This window comes from Sapajus apella, unplaced genomic scaffold (genome assembly GCF_009761245.1).
Source record: "Sapajus apella isolate SASKATOON/1434 unplaced genomic scaffold, GSC_monkey_1.0 scaffold161, whole genome shotgun sequence".
Taxonomy (NCBI): Eukaryota; Metazoa; Chordata; class Mammalia; order Primates; family Cebidae; genus Sapajus; species Sapajus apella.
In genome coordinates this window covers 530,253-551,344 of record NW_022437101.1, presented here as the reverse complement: position 1 = coordinate 551,344, position 21,092 = coordinate 530,253, and the positions used below count along the sequence as shown (strand labels likewise).

Genomic DNA, 21,092 nt, shown 5'->3' with positions numbered 1-21,092 from the left:
CAACAGAGAGAGGCAACTTCCCGAAAGATAAAAACATCTGAAATTGGTAACTGACAGCTTTCAGGAATTGGGTGAATGGGCCCAAGCATTCCATTAAGGGGCAAAATGGCAGAGAATGACCATTCAGGGGCATTTCACTGGGAAAGGGAAGAAAGCCTCAGGTGAACATGTGTACAGCTCCACTAAACACACTGCCCATGCTCACCTCCCAGGTGCTAGCAGGCCATCATGCATGTGGGTAGCTCACCTTAAGGGAAAAAAATCAAGGGAAAAGGGGTGCAAAATGCCAGAAGTCAGTGAGCATATAAAATCCTAGGTTCAAGGTCAAATGGGCACTTGTCCTTCAAGTTGCTCACTTGGGCCTCTTCCACGTGTACTTTCCTTCCTTTTGCTCCTGCTCTAAAGGTTTTAAATAAACTTGTACTCCTGCTCTAACACTTGCCTTGGTCTCTCCTTCTACCATACATGCCTCAAATTCTTTCTCCTGAGGAGGCAAGAATTGAAGTTGCTGCACACCTGTACGATGCATGTAGGCAGCTCACCCTAAGGGAGCCACCGATAACCTAGATAACTTCCATCACTAACATACCCACAGCCCATGAGGGTTTAGAAAAAAAGGAGGCCAGGAGTAGAAAATTCTTCTGAAAGGGTTGTTGGAATGCTATGGCATTTCCCCTTCCACAACTGTTTCCCCTCCTTGTGGAATCTTTTATGTGAAGTGTCTCAAAGCAAGGCAGAGAGGAATGAGGTACCTCTCTTTTGCCTCCAGCCACATGAGAAAGACTGCTAAAATCATATACAGGGTTTGACATGTGTCTTCTGCAACGGCTTGGTGTCTGAAATGTCCCTGGGTAATCTCATGGTGAGAGGTGATGACTGCAACAACATGAGTAGTGGGAGAGCAAAGAGAGAGAGGACTGCCCTAGGAGGGAACTGCCAATCCCTGTGTCAGGGCAAGGGCATGGACACACTTTTTATGTAGCCAAGTAACTTACAGGCAGGGCATAGCCTGGAGCCACTGTAAAACAAGCAGTGGTGATGTGGATCCCAGCAGAGGGAGAGAGCCAGAGCCTCAGCTCACACAGAGCATGTATTAGGGGGAATTCACAAAAAATCACCCACCTGTGGCTGATTAATTTCACAAAGGTGGCCCTTTCTTTCCTGTGCAGCCCATTACTGGGGCACGAAACCACGCCTACAACTCAGCCTCCACTTACTCATTTGTCTGATACCTTTTTTCATGGCACAGATTACATAAACACATTGGTAGCCCTGGAGAGGCCAAGGAAGGGTCTTGTAAGTAGCTGGCCAGAGGCAACATCACTGGGCATGGGTTTGTATTCAGAGATCTGCAGGGGAATTCCTGAGAAAACACAAGATTGTCTCGCAGGAGGAATACCCAGCTCAAAATATCTGCTGAGCCCAGGGGGGCCCATTGCGGGAGGACTCCCACTGTAGAGGTGTCAGACAGCCACTGAGCCTGGAGGGCCTGAGTGTGGAGCTGGGTGAGAAAGGAGAAATTGATGGTGCCCACTTCCCAGGCTGAAGGCGAAGGGCGCCTAACAATTAGATAAGTCAGAGGGAATCTTAGAGCGAAATGGGAATATTCTGCATGTTCAAAGTCATAAAGCAGCCCAAGATTTCATATGCACTGGCCCAGGGGAAAAAAGCATCTGGGCATTGAGTTTAAATGGCATTGGAAAGAATACAAAGTCTTCTGTTTTCATTCTGTTAGGTCCAGCTAATGAGATGCAGTTCAGTGAAGACATCTGTATTCTTGCTGTAAAGCACAGGGCTTGGTGCAGACCAAGGAGTGATTCATAAGGATCAAAAGGTGTGAATCCAGGTTCTTTCTTAGAATTTGGCAGTCTTTGCACTTCACTTTCTGCCACATCATTATTTTGCAGTTAGTACGTAGAGCTGGAAGTGGAGGGCAAGACATTTATGTTCTAGGGTTTGTGGCAGGTTCTCCTATCAGCTGAGCAGCTCTCTCCCAACAAAGCCTATGGATTCTCTCTCCTTGTGGTGTGTGCATGCAGAGCCATGGGCTGGTTGAAGCTGCAAATGGATAAGCAGCCAACAAATGGATCAACCTATTAATATTTATTGGGCATCTTCCATGTGTCAGGCTCAGGGACAAGGCAGCTGGGGATTCACAACAAGATACATGTATGTCCTTGTGCTCTTTAAATAGTTTTCCATCTCCACTGGGATTTTTATTGGCATTGGGATCCCCACAATTTATTTTTATATAGTCTTTTATGTGAAGTGTCTCAAAGCAAGGCAAAGAGAAACACACAGAGAGGCCCTTACAGCTTCTTCCAAGCTCATGGTCCTCATCAACTCACACTTTATAGGGCTGGGTATGAAGCATCCCATTCCTAAAGGAACCAGGCTGCAAAGCACAGGCCCGTAGCAAGGGGTCCTGTGAAGAGTAAGGTCACTGAAGTGATTGTTTTTTCTGTCAATATTGTTCTTACTTATCTCCTCTTCCTGAGAAGACTGAGTCAGAAAACTCTGAACTTGAGCATGGGCCTTGGGGTCTCTCCTGAGGTCATGGGTTGCAGCTATCCACTGGGGTCCTCCTGACTGTGTCTGGAAACCCATGCTTGGATGAGGGGATGTTTTGACAGTATATTTTTGCACTTATATGGAGTAGATGGTCCCTACCTCAGCAGAGAGCAGACATTGGCATGGCCCTCAGGGTCCATCTCAGAGGGCATCTGGGTACCCACATCAGGGCCAAAGACTGCAAAGACAAAAATTCCAGAATTAGCATTGCCTCCCTGTAGTGTTCACTTCTGCTCCTCCAGCTGAGCCTTCCCAGTGTGATGATTTGAATGTTTGTCCCCTCTTAAACTCAAGTATTAATATTAAAAGAAATTTGGTTGCTGCTGTGGCAGTGTTAGGAGGTGGGACCGCTGGGAGGTGATAGGGCCATCAGGACTCTGTCCTGGATGAGATTAATGCTATTAGAAGAGGGCGAGTTTGGCTTCCTTTTTCCTGTTTGCCCTCTGGCTTCTGCCACATGAGGACACGATGTTCCTCTTTGGAGGATGTAGCAAGAAGACCCTCGCCAGGTGCTGGCACCTGATCTTGGACTGCCCATCCTCCAGAACTGTGAGAAAATAATGTTTAGTTATTTACAAATTATCCAGTCTCAAGAGTTTTGTTATAGTAGCACAAAACGAATTAAGACACCCAGGGATTAGCAGTGAGCCTTGGACCACGCAGGAAATAAGGAGGCGGCGGCAGTGGCGGGGTGTGGTGCAGCAGGCAGGGGGCAACCAAGAGACTTCACAGTCCCGCTGGAAAGTGGACCTGAGGGGATGGACTAAAAGAGGCAGAACTGAGGCCTGGGCTGGAGGACCAGAGAATGAAACCAGGCCTTCGCTGGGGAGCAAGGAGGGCCTGAAGCTGTAGTGGGAAGCCCTGTGTGGCTGAATCCTAGGACCATGAGGAGAGGCCACATTAGTAACTAGGTCTCTGGTCTCTCCTTTTGGAATCCCCGTGTGGTGCATGAACACATCCAGCCTGATATGTGAAGTGTATCCAGCTTTCCCCTAAAGTACGGAGGCTGCAGTGGGTCTGCTGCTTAGAAAGGAGCTCCCAGAAACTCCGGGAGAGTCATGGACCTAGAAAAGAATATGGCTCAAACCTCCCGAGCAAAAAAGGCAGTGTTCACTGCCAGGCACAGTGCTCAATGCTTCTGTTCTTTGTCTCATAAACACTTCCAATTGTGTCCCCTTTTTTAAAAAAGGAAAACTGAGACAGAAGTTGGGAAGTAACCTACCAAAGGTCACCAACTATTCAGTAGGAAAGCAAGGACTTAAGGCCAGGCTTGCAAGACTCCTAGTACTACTGGTAATTGGTAAGACTCAAGGGTTTAAAGAGGCCTCCAAAGAAGGGTAGTAAACTGTGATGGGCCTTAAACTTTATAATTCTTTGAAATTTTCACAGGTAAAAGGACAGAAAGCCAAGAAATGCCTTCTGGGTCGGTGGCCTCTGGGAATATTGTGTGGTCAAGCCAGAAGTCTGGGGTAGATGGAATCAGACCTCAGGGTCCACTATTACCAATTATTCATTCAGTTTCCATGCAAGGATTTCCTGGTGATGTGAGTGGGAGTTCTTACCTCTGTGTGTCTTGGAGCAGCCATGCTGTTCATGTTTGTAAAATGATGACCAGCCCAGAATCTTGATGTTAGGCACAATGAAGAAACATTAGATATGGGGTCTATCTTTTAGGGGGAATCTTACCCTGGTGATATAGTTTGGATATTTGTCCCATCTAAATCTAATGTTGGGTCTGGCACGGTGGCTCACAGCTGTAATCCCAGCACTTTGGGGTGGCTGAGGCAGGTGGATCGCCTGAGTTAAGGAGTTTGAGACTAGACCGGCCAACATAGTGAAATCCTGTCTCTACTAAAAATACAAAAATTAGCCAGGCATGGCAGCGTGTGCCTGTAGTTCCAGCTGCTGTGGAGGCTGAAGCAGAAGAATTGCTTGAACCCAGGAGGCGGAGGTTGCAGTGAGCTGAGATCACACCACTGCACTCAAGCCTGGGTGACGGAGTGAGCCTCCATCTTAAATAAATAAATAAATAAATAAAATCTAATGTTGAAATTTGATCTCCAATATTGGAGGTGGGGCCTGGTGGGAAGTGTCTGGGTAATGGGGGAAGTTCCTTTATGAATGATTTGGTGCTAGTCTCATGGGAGTGAGTGAGTTCTTACTCTTAGTTCCCATGAGAACTGGTCGTGGAAAAGAATCTGGCACCTTCCACTTCTCTCTTCCTCTCTCTTGCACACATTGGCTCTCCTTTGTCTTCTGCCATGAGTGGAAGCTTCCTGAGGCCTTCACCAAAAGCAGATGGTGGTGCCATGTTTTTTGTATAGCCTGCAGAACTGTGAAAAAAACAAATCTCTTTTCTTTGTAAATTACCTAGCCTCACTATTCCTTTAAAGCAACACAAACAAAGACATATGGCAATGGCATGGCTTGCTTGCAGGGTATCTTGGCTCTGCAGAAAGAAAAAATCTCTGAAGAGACTCACTGTCAGAGACTCATGGGGCAGAAAGGTGGCCTCAGAGCCTGGACAGAGGGTGGCTGTCGCTGCTTAACTGCAGTTCAGCTCAAGCATATGGCTATCTGCCAGACCAGCACTGAAGGCTGGGGGATAAGTGAGGCAGATCTTCTCACATCTTCAGGGGAACTCCATTCACCAAAGTGGCTCTGGTCAGGACCAATGAATAGAGGTGTGTTCATCAAGATAAATGAGTTCGTGTCCTTTGTAGGGACATGGATGAATCTGGAAACCATTCTCAGCAAACTGACACAAGAACAGAAAATCAAACACCGCGTGTTCTCCCTCATAGGCGGGTGTTGAACAATGAGAACACATGGACACAGGGAGCGGAGCATCACACACTGGGGCTTGTGGTGGGGGACAAGGGAGGGACAGCGTGGGGGGGTGAGGGGAGGTCCGTGAGGGATAACATGGGGAGAAATGCCAGATGTAGGTGACAGGGGGATGGAGGCAGCAAACCACATTGCCATGTGTGTACCTATGCAACAATCCTGCATGATCTGCACATGTACCCCAGAACCTAAAATACAAAAAAAAAAAAAAAAGATTGTTTGCCTGTTTTCAGGCAATGTCTACAGTTGAATTGCCTCTACATTGACCACCCTTGCTGAAGTTGTCTTAATTGATCTAGTAGCCAACTGACCTCATATTGTGGCACAGGCTCTGACTCCTTTTGCAATAGCCTATCTGCCCTGCTCCAGTACTACAAACAGAACCCCCCACCCCACCCCAGCACTCTGAGGCCTCAGTAGGGGCTTAGAGGGCAGGCGTGGGTCAGTCGAGCACTTCTGGAGAACACAGTCCTTAGTGGTTCAGGATATGAGCATGGTTCAGAGCGCTGTTGGCATTATCAGCCTGGTCTTGGAGAGGGGCACGCGCGCAGGGTGGTGCACGGCCCGCAGGAAATTACAGCGGCGTCTGCGATGGGCTCTCAGTGCCTTGGAGGATCGGTAGAGGGCGGCACCGTCAGTCGGCGCCTGGCCGGCAGAGGGCGGCCCAGGGCGAGGCTCCAGTGCGCAGGCTCGCGGGCGCAGGTGGGATTGGACCGCGACGAAGGCCGGCTGGCTCGGCGTGGACCCAACTGGCGAGGCTGCTGGGGTTGCGGCGGGGCAGTTGGGGAGGCCGGCAGGCCCAGGTGAGGAAAGGTGACTGGGGGCCAGGTGGGCAGGGGGCGTCGGGGAGGCCGGGCATGAAGAAGAAGGTGTCGTTGGTGCGCAGGGGGCCCAAGGCATGGGTTGTGGCGCTGGCTCGGGAGGCTGCCCGGGAGAGCCTGGGCTGTGAGGCAGTGTCGCTGCAGCCAGAGGGCAGGACCCAGCCCTGGCCGTGTGATGCCAGCTGCACTGTGACGCGTGTCTGGGCGCCTGTGCGTGACGGGACTGGGACAGGAACCCTATGGCTTGGTGCCAGGGGAAGGCCACCAGCATCCTGAGGAGCAGGGCTGTGGTATGACTGATAAGAAGCCATCATCAGGTGCTAAGATGGCCAAGAACTTCCCAGTGACTCAAGGGCCTGTAGAGGTCGAGAGACCTAGAAAGAAAAAACATGAATTCATCAGTCCATTCAGCAGCTATTTTGAACGCCTCCTGTGTCCCAGACACTGTTCAAGAAGCTCGGAATATCAATGAACGTGGTAGGCAAGGCCCTCATATTCTAGCCGTGTCTCAAGGAAAACTGTAGGGTGCGGTAAGTTTCATTTTTGGAAGTCATGGAATCAGTACTTATGTTTTGAATGTGTTACAGGTTTGAGATGTCGAGTAGGTTTTTCCCAACAGAAGACTTACAAAGAGCATAGCTGGGAAGAATTTTGCAGCGGACTCTGGCCAGTTACCACCTACAGGTGCCATGAACATTTAGCACATTTGATTTTTCACATTACCTATTCGTCCTTCTCTCCATTTATCAATTTATCAGTCAACTGGTAGATTTTTTTAATGTGAAATATACACACATAAATCATCTAGTAGATATTTGGGTTGAGATATCAAATATGCTTTTTAGAAATGTAAATCTGAAGTCCTGGAGGTTGTCGGACTAGAGTTGACCTTTGGAATCAGCATCATATACTATACATTGTATTTAAAATATGAGACTGGTGAAGACATCTAGTTCAATAGTGTACACAAAGAAGAGGAGGGAAGCCAAAAAAGGGAGGGAGGCAGTGTCAACCATGTTGAATGTTACTGTGTAAGATGACTTTGGCAATTAGGAGGATTTTAGTCATTTTGGCAAGAACAATGCTAATGGAGAAGAGGGGCCTTAAGATTGGGTAGAGTTTTTTTTTTTTTTTTTCAAGATAGAAGAAAGTAGAATGTTTATATGCCAATGTGATTAAACTCATAAAAAGGAAAAACTGCTGCAGATGAAAGAGGGGAACATTGTAGAGGGTAGTTGTTGAATACCTGAGAAAGGAGGAGACCCTAAGCAGGTGGGTAATTGGTTTTGAAATGAGCGGGGACACTTACTCTGTTGTAACCAGAGGAGAAGCTGAGATAACAGGTGCAGATACTGTTGGGGGTAGCATGAGAGTCTATCCGTACAGGCAGTCCTCAGCTGAGAGGGAGGACAGCAGGGGAGAGGAAAGTTGTGGGAACTTGGAGAACAGACGTGTAACAGAGTCCTAGAGAGGGTGAAAGTGGACTTTCGCCCAATCCAATAGAGTTGGATTCCCAGACAGCACTGAGCATCCATTTGATATGTGTAGTCCTGTATCTTAAGTGGTACAAACCAGTGTGGTGGTGTCGTGTTCAACTTTGGAAGAGTGTCGAGAGGATTAAATGAAGTAATGCATGGAAAACATTTAATAGAGTGTCAGGCATCTGATGAGTGTTAACGCTTTTTATTTGAGCCCTCATTTTGCTTTTCTTTTCTGTTTATACACATGTGACTGAGAAGGGCTGACAATTACCACCTGGCAGGCTGTTCTGTGGCATCTTCTCCAATCACAGAGAACTACAGTTTGCAGCTACTCAGAAGTCTGGTTCTTGTTGTGGTTACATGTACACAGACTGATAATTGAGAGAGTTTGCCTTTTAGAGCCATTGTCCTGGACTGGTTGGGCTGGGGTTTGTCACAGTGACCGTCCCTAAGTTTTTGTGAAAATCTTTTAGGACTGCATTTCATGTTGGATCTGATGTACTAGTAATCTACAGAATCTGCAAATCTAAGATAGGCAGGAAAATTTTTCGTTTCATAGATTTCATTTCTCCCTGACCACGTAAGCTGTATTAAAATACAAATAATAATAATAATGGCTGACATTGACTTGAAATACCTTAGCTTGAGCTTGGCTATAATGAATACATTTTAAACAATCCTGCCAACTCCATTTTGCCCACCCTGAGCTATGTTTGCCCACCCTGAGTTATATAGGGCATTCTGTTCTGAAAGCTTGTGGTCTGAGACACCTGGCATCTTTGTAACCAATTTTCTGAGAAACAGGGCCCACCAGCCCTGTACATACTGTATCTAACTGTGTAACTGCTACCCCACACTGCTACCGCACATCCTGAGTAAAAAAATAATTTTAAATAGAACTTTTTGTTAGGCCCCCCCTTCCCCCTAACCTGCTCCTTCTGCTTCTGTAATAATCTGCTTACCGCCCCCTGACCCTAAACTGGTATAAAAATGTAGACCGCCCATTGTTCTTGGCTAAGAGGTTTGAGCTTTAGCTAACTCTCGGATGCCAGCATAAAGATGGACTCTCAACAAACTCAGTGTGTGGCGCTTCTGTTTGAACTCACTCGAGTATAATAGACTGAGCTCCTAAAAGCGCTGAGCACTTATCTAAGCACATCTCATGCATAATCTTGTTTAATTGCCACTTCAACTCTACAAGGCAGGTACAATTATTATCCTGATTTTTCAGATGCAAAAGTAGGCTCCAAGAGGTTAAGTAACTTGCCCAAGGTACACATACCCTGATCTCCTGTTTCTACTGCAGACATTAACTTTTTTTTTTTTTTTAACTGCTTGGTCTTCACTAATCTGCACTGCAGTGGAGTACTTAAAGTTGTTGAACTCCAAAGCCATATTATCTGGTTTCAGAAAACTGCCACTTATTAGCTATGAGACTTTGAATAAATTATCTAACTTCTGTGTGCCTTTGTTTCTTTTTGACAAAATGGAAATAATAGTAGTACCTGCCTGATAGGGTTATTATCATTGCAATTGAGAATCACATGAGTTAATATATTGAATATGTCTAACATAGTGCCTGGTTGTTTAGATGCTACTATTATCATCTGCCTGGTAGTACTACCAAGGTGTTATGCATCCTGATTGGTTTGATCTATCAAACTAATTTGACAGGGTGTGTTGGCTCATGCCTGTAATCCCAGCACTTTGGGAGGCCAAGGTGGGTGGGTGACGAGGACAGGAGTTCAAGACTAGCCTGGCAAACATAGTGAAACCCCGTCTCTATTAAAACTACAAAAATATTAGCTGGGCGTGGTGGTGGGTGCCTGTAATCCAAGCTACTCGGGAAGCTGAGGCAGGAGAATTACTTGAACCTGGGAGGTGGAGGTTGAGTGAGCAGAGATGGTGCCACTGCACTCCAGCCTGGGCACCAGTATGTGAGACTGTTTTTAAAAAAAAAGAAAAATTCTCGAAGTGTACTGTTATTGTGTCTAAGTAGAGTTTTAAAATTGCAGTGCACTATATTACTTCCACCTCAGGGATCACTCTTGTTTCCTCTGAGTTCATCTCTCTGAGGGAAACAAATAGATAATAGTTTGTTTCTAGGTGCAGAAAACAACTCAGATTTCATTCAGACTCATTTGATCAATGGAGTTCATTTCATTAATCCTGGCATTACTTACCACTTAGCAAAGGGGAATAAGGCTTGGGGAGTAATGTGATTTCATGTTGCTTTTCCCAGATGAGCAGCCCGTTTAGAGGAGTTTGTTTAGAAAGACTAATGGACTACATAGCCACTATTAGGCATAGCATATGGTAAGTGATGTGGGTCAGTGGGCTGCACATAAAAGTGTTGTGAAAAGATGTGTAATATCTGTGGAGTTACCATGATGTGTTGTGTCAGATACTGATTAAAAGCGACTGGTAGGCTTGGCATTTGAGACCAGTGAAAGTTCTAAATGATCTTTGCTGATATACAACATGGAGAGTAAATGTATGATATAAAGTAGTGGTTCCCAGTGAGTTTGCATCAGAATCACCAGTGGGGAGCTTTATGAAGATTTGCAGAATGACAGGCTCCACTTCCATAGATTGTGAATCAGTAAGTCTCGGTAGGGTTCTGGAATCAATCTATTTTCATAAGAGCTCCCCAAGTGACTCTGATGTGCAGTTATCATGGGATATTGTTAGTGCAAATCAGTGCTTTTAAGCCCTGACCATGTTTTGCAATTACCTTTCAATCAGCTTTTTTTTTTTTTTTTTTTTTTTTTAAGTACTGATGTTCTGGAGCCACCCCAGAGACTCTGATTTAATTTGACCTGGGTTAGGTCTGGTCAATGGTGTATTTTTTTTTTTTTTAAATTCTCAGTTGATTCTAATGTGCAGCTAGGTTTGAGAATCACTGCCATAGTCAGCTAGATTTCCTGCCATAGTTTATTTGCTCTTGAAAATTTAAAATAAACCTAGCTTCAGGCAGCACTTTACCACCAGGAAAGTGGAAACATGAGCATTTCTGAACTTCCCCAGTGTAAATGTTCAATATGATAATCGGGTAACAATTAAAAATGTGAATTGTTGATAAAATTAGCATTTCTTACACTAAGCTATGAAGATTTGATCAAGTTTCCCCTGAGGATGCGACTTTCCTGAGAGCTTTATGTAGAATCTCAATATTTCAGCAACTGTGGGAGGTATGTATAATTCCCATTTTATATATGAGAATTTTGAGGCCAAGGGAAGTTAAGTTTGAGGTTAAGTAGCTTGCACATTTAGTTGCGTATATTTCCAAGATCTAGGTTCCATTTTCTCAGTGATTCTCAACTTTGAGTACACACTGGGATCACCTGAGGAACTTTAAAATAGAAAGTGCTTGGCAGGGTTTGGTGGCTTATGCCTGTAATCTCAGCAGCACTTTGGGAGGCCTAGGTGGACGGGTCATGAGGTCAAGAGATTGAGACCATCCTGGCCAACATGGTGAAACCCCATCTCTACTGAAAATACAAAAATTAGCTGGGTGTGGTGGTGCATGCCTGTAGTCCCAGCTATTTGGGAGACTGAGGCAGGAGAATCAGTGGAACATGGGAAGCAGAGGTTGCAATGATCCGCGATTATGCCACTGCACTCCAGCCTGGTGACAGAGCGAGACTGTGTCTCAATTACCAGTGCTGGTGTTCCATTCTCAGAGACTCTGATTTTGTTGGTTTGGTGTGGCCTGGAATTGGGATTTTGCAAAGCTCTCTAGCTAATTCTAATGTGCAGCTGAAATTGGGAATCTTGTGTTATACCATGCAGCTTCCTGGTGGTCTAAATTAATTTTCCCTTATGCACGTAGATTGCCCCTCTGTAGACTGCTGTGACTGGGTTCCTTGCCTTCATACATTCACTCATAGATATCTTAGTGTCTTTTCTTTCTGCTCCTTCCTGACTCTTAACAAATATGTAAAGATTGCCATATGCTGTTCTTGGTTCCAGAATGACACAGTGATGACAGGACAGACCAAGTTGCCAGCCTCATAGTACTTATATTGGGGGAGATAGACAATAAACATGTGAGAAGGTACATATGGACTTACATATGTAAGCAAACTTTAAGATAATACAAAGTGCTTTTGGGAAGAATAAAGCAGGATGATAAGTAGTGATCCCAGCAGCAATGCATGAGATTCTATTTGCTCCACATTCTCACTAGAACCACTTTGTATTGGTTTGTGTGTGTGTGCTTGATTTTACCATTTTTAATAGGTATATAGTAATATTTCATTATGGTTTTCCTTTACATTTTTATGTTGGCCATTTGTGTTAAGCATCTTTTCATGTATTTATTTGCCATCTGTGTGTCTTTGGTGAAGTATCTCTTGGTACTTTTGACACATCTTTTGACTGTTTTATTTAAACGTGGGTTGTTCTCTTTTTGAGTCATAAGGGTCTGTATATTTAGGATGTAAAGCCTTTCTCAGATATGTTTTTTGCAAATATCTTCTCACAGACTATGGCTTGACTTTGCATTTTCTTAAATACTGTCTTTTGAAGAGCAGAAGATTTTAATTTTTTTGAAGTCAAGTTATCAATTATTTCTTTTGTGGTTTGTGCTTAGTGTCTTAAGAAATTTTTGCATAATCCAGTGTCACAAAAGTTTTCCCCTAAGTTTTCATCTAGAAGTTTTATAGGTTTAGAGTTTGCATTTTGGTTTATCATCTATTTTGAGTTGATTTTTGTACATAATATGAATATGGGGTGAAGTTCATAATACCGTATATGGATGTCTCATTTTCCCAACACGTTTGTTGAAAGCGCTATCCTATCCCCATTGTATTATCTTGGTACCTTTCCTTTCCTAAATCAATTGTTGCTATGTGTGAATTATTTCTAATCTCTCTGTTCTTTCCTGCTGAGGTATATGTCTATTCTTATACCAGTACCACTCCTGTTTCCTCTGCTTTTTCTCTTCCATACTTCTTCTCCTTCTTTTTATTCTTTTTGTTAGTGGTTACTCTAGGCTATATAAGTTTGTCACAGCCTACCTTCAAATAATATATCACTTCACATATAATGTAATATATACCCTACAACAGTGTGCTTCTGTTATTTCTCACCCAAACTTTGTGCTATGATTGCCATACATTTTATGTCTACATATGTTATAAATGCCACCATTTAATTGTCATTATTTTTGCTTTAGACAATTATCTTTTTAAATTCTTGTTCTCTTCACTCTTAAAAATTTTATTTTATAGACTGCTTTTAGAACAGTTTTATAAAAAAATTGAACAGATATTACAGAAAGTTATCCTATGACTCCTCAGCTCCACAGTTTTCCCTGTTATTAATATGTTGCATTTGTTTGGTACATTTGTTATAGATAATAAACCAGTATCTATAGATTAGTATTAACTGAAGTCTCTAGTTTACATTAGGGTTCACTAGTTTTATTGTACATATATATAGTTTTTGACAAATGTATAATGTCATGTATCCACAATTATAGTATCATGCAAAATAGTTATATTGCCCTAAAAGTCTTCTGTGCTTCATCTATTCATTATTTCACTTCAGCTTCTGAATCCTTACTAACTACTGATATTTTTGTTGTCTTAAAAGCTTTGCTTTTTCTACAATGTCATATAGTTGAAATTATGTAGTATATAGCCTTTCAAATTGGCTTTTCTTTAGAAACTTTAGTGTTTCTCCGTATCTTATTATAGCTTGATAGCTTATTGTTTATCATTAAATAAATGTTCTTTGAAAGGGCCATATATGTAAAATAACCCCCAAATATAGAAGGAGCCAAGAAATTAAAGAATGAGGCAAACATATCTGGTTTGTTGGCAGAGGGTGATTTTTAAGGGGAAATTTTGGACAGAAATATGTTCTTGGGCAGCAGTAAGACATGTTGATTTTCACACCATTACTCTCCAGACTCAGGTCTTATATACCATAGGAAAAGGGTATATACATGCTCCATAGACAATTAAAGACAACCCTTGAGAACAGGCAAGATTTCGGTATGCATCATTGCCTGTAGTTTTTGTGATAACATCAAGGTTGACATGTTCTTACACTATGGATAGGAAATAAGGTAGGAATCAAGGAGGCATTTCCATGACTGGGGTTCATCAGAAATCAGAATAGTGGATTAACATCCAAAATGGAGTAACTTTTGTCTCCACAATGGATATATCACAGTTTATTCAAATTACAGTTACATCTTGGTTGCTTCCAGTTTTGGGTGATTATGAGTTAAGCAGCTACACACATTTGAATGCAGATTTTGTATGGATGTGAGTTTTCAGATTAATTAAGTGAATACCTAGGAGTATAGTTGCTGAATCATTTTGAAAGAATTTGCTTAAAGTGTCTTTAAAGTGGCTGTATCAGTTTGCATTCCCACTGATAATGAATGAGTGTTCCTGTTGCTCCATATACTCAACAGCATTTGCTATTGTCGGTTTTTTGGGATTTAGCCATTCTAATAAGTGCATAGTATTACCTTGTTGTTTTCTATTGTCAGTTTTTTGGGATTTAGCCATTCTAATAAGTACATAGTATTACCTTGTTGTTTTAATTTGTAATTTCAATAAGAACTTATAGAGGTGGCAAATAAGCATATGAAAAGATGCCCAACACCATAAGTTCTCTGATGAGGTGTCAATTTAGGTATTTTGCCCAGTTTATTTTTTGTTTCTTCTCCTTTTATTAAAAAAATTTCAATAGTTTTTGGAGAACAGGTGGTTTTTTTGTTACAGAGATAAGTTTCTTAGTGGTAACTTCTGAAATTTTGGTGCACCCACCACCTGAGCAGTGTACACTTTACCCAATGTATATTCTTTTATCCCTTATCCCACATTTCAACTTCCCTTCAAGTCCCCAAAGTCCATTGTATCATTCTTATTCCTTTTCATCCTCAGCTTAGTCCCCACTTATAAGTGAGAATACATGATATTTGGCTTTCCATTCCTGAGTTATTTCACTTAGAATAATGGTCTCCAACTCCACTCAGGTTGCTACAAATGCCATTTTTTCTGTTCCGTTTTATGGCTGAGTGGTATTCCATGGTGTGTATATATATATCACATTTTATTTCCTCTTAGGTTGATGGGTATTTAGACTGGTTCTTTATTTTTGCAATTGTGAATTATGTTGCTATAAACATGCCTGTGCACGTGTCTTTTTCATATAATGACTTTTTTTCCTCTAAGTAGATACCCAGTAGTGAGATTGCTGGATAAATGGTAGTTATACTTTTAGTTCTTTAGGGAATCTCCATACTGTTTTCCATAGTGGTTGTACTGGTTTACATTCCTGCCAGCAGTATAAATGTGTTCCCTTTTTACCACATCCATGCCAACGTGTATTATTTTTTATTTTTTAATTATTGCCATTCTTATAGGAATAAAGTGGTATCTCATTATAGTTTTGATTTGCATTTTTCTGATGATTAGTTATGTTGAGCATCTTTTCATATGTTTGTTGGCTCTTTGTATATCTTCTTTTGAGTACTGTCTATTCACATCCTTTGACTATTTTTTGACTTTTTTTTTTTTCCCTTGCTGATTTGTTTGAGTTCTTGTAGATTCTGGAAATTTGTCCTTTGTTGGATGCATAGTTTGTAAATATTTTCTCCTATTCTGTGGGTTGTTTGTTTACTCTGCTGATTATTTTTGTGGTGCAGAAGCTTTTTAGGTTCATCAGGTTCCATCTATTTATTTTTGTTTTTATTGCATTTGCTTTTGGGTTCTTGGTCATGAAGCCTTTGCCTAAGCCAATATCTAGAAGAGTTTTGCCAATGTTATCTTCTAGAATTTTTATGGCTTTAGGTCTTTAGATTTAAGTCTTTGATCCATCTCAAGTTGATTTTTGTATAAGGTGAGAGGTGAGGATTCATTTTAATTCTTCTGCATGTGGCTTGCCAGTTATCCCAGCACCATAAAGTGGGGAAATGACACTTTTCCCACTGGTAAATAACAGAATTTGTTGAACAACAGAGTGTCCTTTCCTGACTTTATGTTTTTGCTTGCTTTGTCAAAGATCAGTTGGCTGTATTTAGCTTTATTTCTAGGTTCTCTATTCTGTTCCATTGGTCTACATGCCTATTTTTATATCAGTACCATGCTGCTTTGGTAACTATGGCCTTGTAGTATAGTTTGAAGTGGGGTAATATGATGCCTCCAGATTTGTTCTTTTTGGTTAATGTTGCTTTGGCTATCTGTGTTCTTTTTTGGTTTCATATGAATTTTAGGATTTTTTTCTAGTTCTGTGAAGAATGATGATGGCACTTTGATTGGAATTGCATTGAATCTGTACATTGCTCTAGGCAGTTTAGTGATTTTCACAATATTGATTTTACCCATCCGTGAACATGGTATTTCCATTTGTTTGTGTCATCACTGATTCCTTTTACCAGTATTTTGTAGTTTTCCTTGTAGAGATCCTTCCCCTCCTTGGTTAGGTGTATTACTAAGTATTTTATTTTTATTTTTATTTTTGCAGCTGTTGTAAAAGGGATTGCGTTCTTGATTTGTTTCTCAGCTTGGTTATTGTTGGGGTGTAGTAGTGCTACTGATTTGTGTACATTGATTTTGTATCTTGAAACTTACTGAATTTATCAGATCTATGAGCTTTTTGAATGAGTTTTTAGGGATTTCTAGGTATACAGTCATATCATTGGTGAACAGTGACAGTTTGACTTCCTCTTTACCAATTTGGATGCCCTTTATTTTATTTTTTTTTTCTGTCTGATTATTCTGGCTAGGACTTCCAGTGCTATGTTGAATAGAAATGTTGAAAGTGGGCATCCTTGTCTTGCTCCAGTTCTCAGGGGGAATGCTTTCAACCTTTCCCTGTTCAGTATAATGTTGGTTGTGGGTTTGTCATAGATGGTTTTTATTACCTTGAGGTATGTTTTTTCTGTGCCAGTTTTGCTGAGGGATGCTGGATTTTGTCAAATGCTTTTCCTGTATCTATTGAGATAATCATGTGATTTTTTGTTTTTAATTCTATTTATGCGATATATCACATTTATCTTCTTGTGTATGTTAAACTATCCCTGCATCCCTGATATTAAACCCATTTGATCATGGCATATCATCTTTTTGATATGCTGTTGGATTCACATTCTCTTAGCTAGTATTTTGTTGAGGTTTTTTGCATCTATGTTCATCAGGGGTATTGGTTTATAGTTTTCTTTTTTTGTTATGTCCTTTTCTGGTTTTGGCTTCACAGAATGATTTAGGGAGAATTATCTTTCTCTGTCTTTTGGAACAGTTTCAATAAGATTGGTACCAATTATTCTTTGGATATCTGATAAAATACAGCCAGTAATCCATCTGGTCTGGGGCTTTTGTTGTTGTTGTTGTTGTTGGACTTTTTTTTCTTATTGAGTTTATTTGGATCTTCTCTCTTGGTTAATTTCGCTAATGGTCTATCTATTTTGTTGATCTTTTCAAAGAACCAGCTGTTTGTTTCATTTATCTTTTGTGTTTTTTGTTTCATTTTATTTAGTTCTGCTCTGATCTTTGTTATTTCTTTTATTCTGGTTGGTTTGTGTTTAGTTTGTTCTTATTTCTCTAGTTTCTTGAGGTGTGGCCTTAGATTGTTTGTGCTCTTTCAGACTTTTTGATGTAGGTATTTAATGCAATGAACTTTCCTCTTAGCATTGCTTTTGCTATATCCTAGAGGTTTTGATAATTTATTTCACTATTTTTGTTCAACTCAAAGAATTTTTAATTTCTGTCTTGATTTCATTGTTGACCCAAAGATCATTCAAGAGCAGATTAATTAATTAATTGATTTCCATGTATTTGTACAGTTTCAAGGGTTTCTTTTGGAGTTAATTTCCAGGTTTGTTCCACTGGGATCCTAAAGAATACTTAAATAATTTTGATTTTCTGAATTTATTGAGACTGTTTGGTAAACTATTATATGATCTTTCTTGGAGAATGTTCCATGTGTTGAAGAAAATATTGCATATTCTGCATTTGTTGGGTAGAATATTCTGTAAATATCTTTTAAGTTCGTTTGCTCAAGAGTGTAGCTTAAGCCCATTGTTTCTTTGCTGACTGTCTTGATGACCTGCGTAGTGCTGTCAGTGGAGTATTGAAGTCCCTCAATATTATTGTGTTGCCATCTGTCACATTTCTTAGGTGTAGCAGCAATTGTTTTATAAATTTGTGAGCTCCAGTGTTGGGTGTATATGTTTTTAGGATTGTGATGTTTTCCTGTTGGACTAATCCTTTTATGTGAGACCTTATGTGTTAGGTGAGTCTCCTAAATACAGCAAATACTTGGCTAGTGGATTTTTATCCATTCTGCCATTCTGTATCTTTTAAGTGGAGCATTTCAGCCATTTACATTCAATGCTAGTATTGAGGTGTGAGGTATTGTTTTATTCATCATGCTAGTTATTGCCTTAATACCTTTTTTTGGTTGTATTATCGTTTTATAGACCCTGTGAGATTTATGCTTTCAGGAGGTTCTATTTTGGTGTATTTTGAGTGTTTTTTTCAAGGTTTAAAACCCCTTTAAGCATTTCTTGTAGTGCTGGCTTATTAGTGGCACATTCTATCAGCATTTGTTTATCTGAAAAATATTTTAATCTCTCCTTCATTTATGAAGCTTAGTTTTGCTGAATGCAAAATTCTTGGCTGACAATTATTTTGTTTCAGGAGGCTAAAGATAGGACTCTGATCCCTTCTGGCTTGTAAGGTTTCTGCTAAGTCTGCTGTTAATCTGGTAAGTTTTTCTTTATAGGTGATCATGCTTTTGTCTCACAGCTCAAGATTCTTTTCTTCTCCTTGACTTTAACCTGATGACTGTGACTAGGTGATGATCTTTTTTGCAATGCATTTCCCAGGTGTTTTTTGAGCTTCTTGTATTTGGATGTCTAGATATCTAAAAAGGCCAGGGAATTTTTCCTCAATTATTCTCTCAAATAAGTTTTCCAAACTTTTAGATTTCTCTTTATCCTCAGAAACATCAATTATTCTTAGTTTGGTCATTTAACATTATTCCACATTTCTTGGAGCTTTGTTCATTTTTTAAAAATTATTTTTTTTGTCTTTGTCTGATTATGTTAATTCAAAAGCCTTGTCTTAGAGCTCTGAAATTCTTTCTTCTATTTATTCTAGTCTATTGTTGAAACTTCCCACTGAATTTTGTATTTCTCTCAGAGTATCTTTCATTTTCAGAAGTTGTGTTTTTTTTTTCTTTATGATATCTATTTCTCTGGAGAATTTTTCATTTATACACTGTATTTTTTAAAAATTTAAGTGTTTTTTTTTTTTTTTTTACTTTTCTCTGGTATCTCCTTGAGTAGCTTAATAATCAACCTTCTGAATTCTTTATGTGGCACTTCAGAGATTTCTTTTTGGCTAGAGAGCTGGTGTGATCTTTTGTGGGTGTAAGAGAATTTTGTTCTGCCTTATTACCATAATTACTTTTCTGGTTCTTTCTCATTTGAGTAGACTATTTCAGTAGAGAGGTCTGAAACTCAAGGCCTACTGTTCAGATTCTCTTGTCCCACGGAGTGATCCCTTGATGTGGTGTTCTCCCCATTCCCTCAGGGATGAGACTTCCTGAGAGCTGGACTATAATAATTGTTGTTGCTCTTCTGAGTCTAGCCACCCAGCAGGGCTACCAGGCTCTGGACTGGTGCTGGGGGGTGTCTGCAAAGAGTCTTGTGATGTGATCCATCTTCAGATTCCCCCACCGTGGATACCAGCATCTTCTCTGGTAGAGGTAGCAGGAAAGTGAAGTAGACTCTGAGAGTCCTTGGTTGTAGATATGTTTAGTGTGCTGGCTTTCTTGAATGCTGGTTATGCTACAGTGAGGTTGTCATGTCGATACATTTAGGACCTCTGGTTAGCCAGGATGTTGCAGGCAGTGGAATTAGGTGTTGACTTCTCCTTTCTGAGATTAGGATTATTCTGTTGTGTTGCTGTAATGGCCTGGGTTGGTTGGCCTCTAGCTAGGAGGTGGAGCTTTCAGGAGAGCACCAGCTGTGATAGTAGTAGGGGACTCTAAGTCTGCCCTAAGATGGCTAGGGTAACTATTTTGGCTTCTCAGGTGATGGGGGCTGTGGGCGGGGGATAAAGCTCCCCAGAGTTTCTATGTTTTGTGTTCAGCTACCAGAGCAGGTAGGGAATGCCATCAGGTGGCAGCAAGGTCTGGGCTCAGACTCTCCTTGGACAGGGTTTGCTGAGGCCACTGTGAGGGATGGGGCTTGGTTCTCAGGTCAATGGGGTTATGTTCCATAGGGGATCTTGGCCCCCTCTGTTGTATTATATAGTTCACCAGGGAAGTCAGGGATAGCCAGTAGCAAGAGGCCTGACTCAGCTCCCATGCAACTGGTGAGGCCACATATCCTGCAGTGGCCCACTCAGACCTTGCCCCCCCTCAGTTGGTGGCAGTTCCTGTGCTTCTGCACTTGTTTATATCTTCAGCAGCTCCTCTTTGTTCCTTGGACTCCACTCAAGAAAATTTGTGCCCAGTTGAAACCACCACCAGTTTCATCTGGGAGCGTTCTTCACTCTGCAACCCTTCTGCAATTCTGCTGATTGTCTTCCTCAAGGGTTTTGGTGAGATATAGTTAGGGATGGCTTCTCTGTGCTTGAGCTGGAGACTGGAAGTGCATACAAGGCACTTCCTGCTGCTACTTCTACTTTTATATTTTGTGTGACTCCCTAAATTCCTTCCATCTTTAGGTAAGTTTAAATTCTGCTGTGATCTGGATTTTCAGATTCCCAGTAGGGGTGTGTGTTTGGAGTTAGGTTTTCTCCCTTTTACACTTTGGGAACTCACAGTTTTTCTCCTGTTTCACAGAATTTGCAGTGGCATGCCTGTTTTGCCAATTTTTAAATAAAGTTGTTTGTTTTCTCATTGTTGAGCATTAAGGGTCTTTGTATATTTTTTTATTAGAAATTCCCTATCAGGTATGTGTTCTTCAAACATTTTTTCCTGGTCTGTAGCTTGTCTTTTTACTCTCTTAACAGTGTATTTTGCAGAAAAGAAGTTTTTAATTTTAATGAAGTCCAACTTATCAACTTCATTACATGGATTATTTTTTGTTGTTATATTTACAAACTCATTGTGAAAACCAAGATCACCTAGATTTTCTCTTGGATTATTGATGTGTGGTTTTATTTTATACCCTAAGAGAATATTTTGGGTTAGAAAGTTCTAACCCCAGGTACCTATGAGTCCAACCTTATTTAGAAATAGGGTCTTTGCAGATGTAAGCTGAGGTCCTAATGCAATGACTAGTGTCCCTGTGAAACAGGGAAATTTGGACACAGACAGAGGGAGAAATTCATGTGACAGCAGAGGCTGAAATTGGAGTGGGATGTCTATAAACCAGGGAACATCAAAGATTGCTGAA

General features: G+C 41.2%; 1 protein-coding gene across 8 annotated transcripts in view; it reads left to right on the top strand.

Moving 5' to 3' along the window:
- Window positions 1-6,116: 6,116 nt before the first annotated feature.
- Window positions 6,117-21,092, top strand: part of PTPN20 (protein tyrosine phosphatase non-receptor type 20) — a 103,274-nt gene continuing 88,298 nt past the window's right edge. For 6 of the 8 annotated variants that reach the window (XM_032266885.1, XM_032266880.1, XM_032266873.1 and 3 more), the window contains exon 1: window positions 6,132-6,221. The gene's annotated coding sequence lies outside the window, so the exon portion shown is untranslated. Of the gene's footprint in view, window positions 6,222-21,092 lie in introns of all 8 variants that reach the window. The other 2 variants (XM_032266882.1, XM_032266871.1) reach the window with 1 other exon arrangement.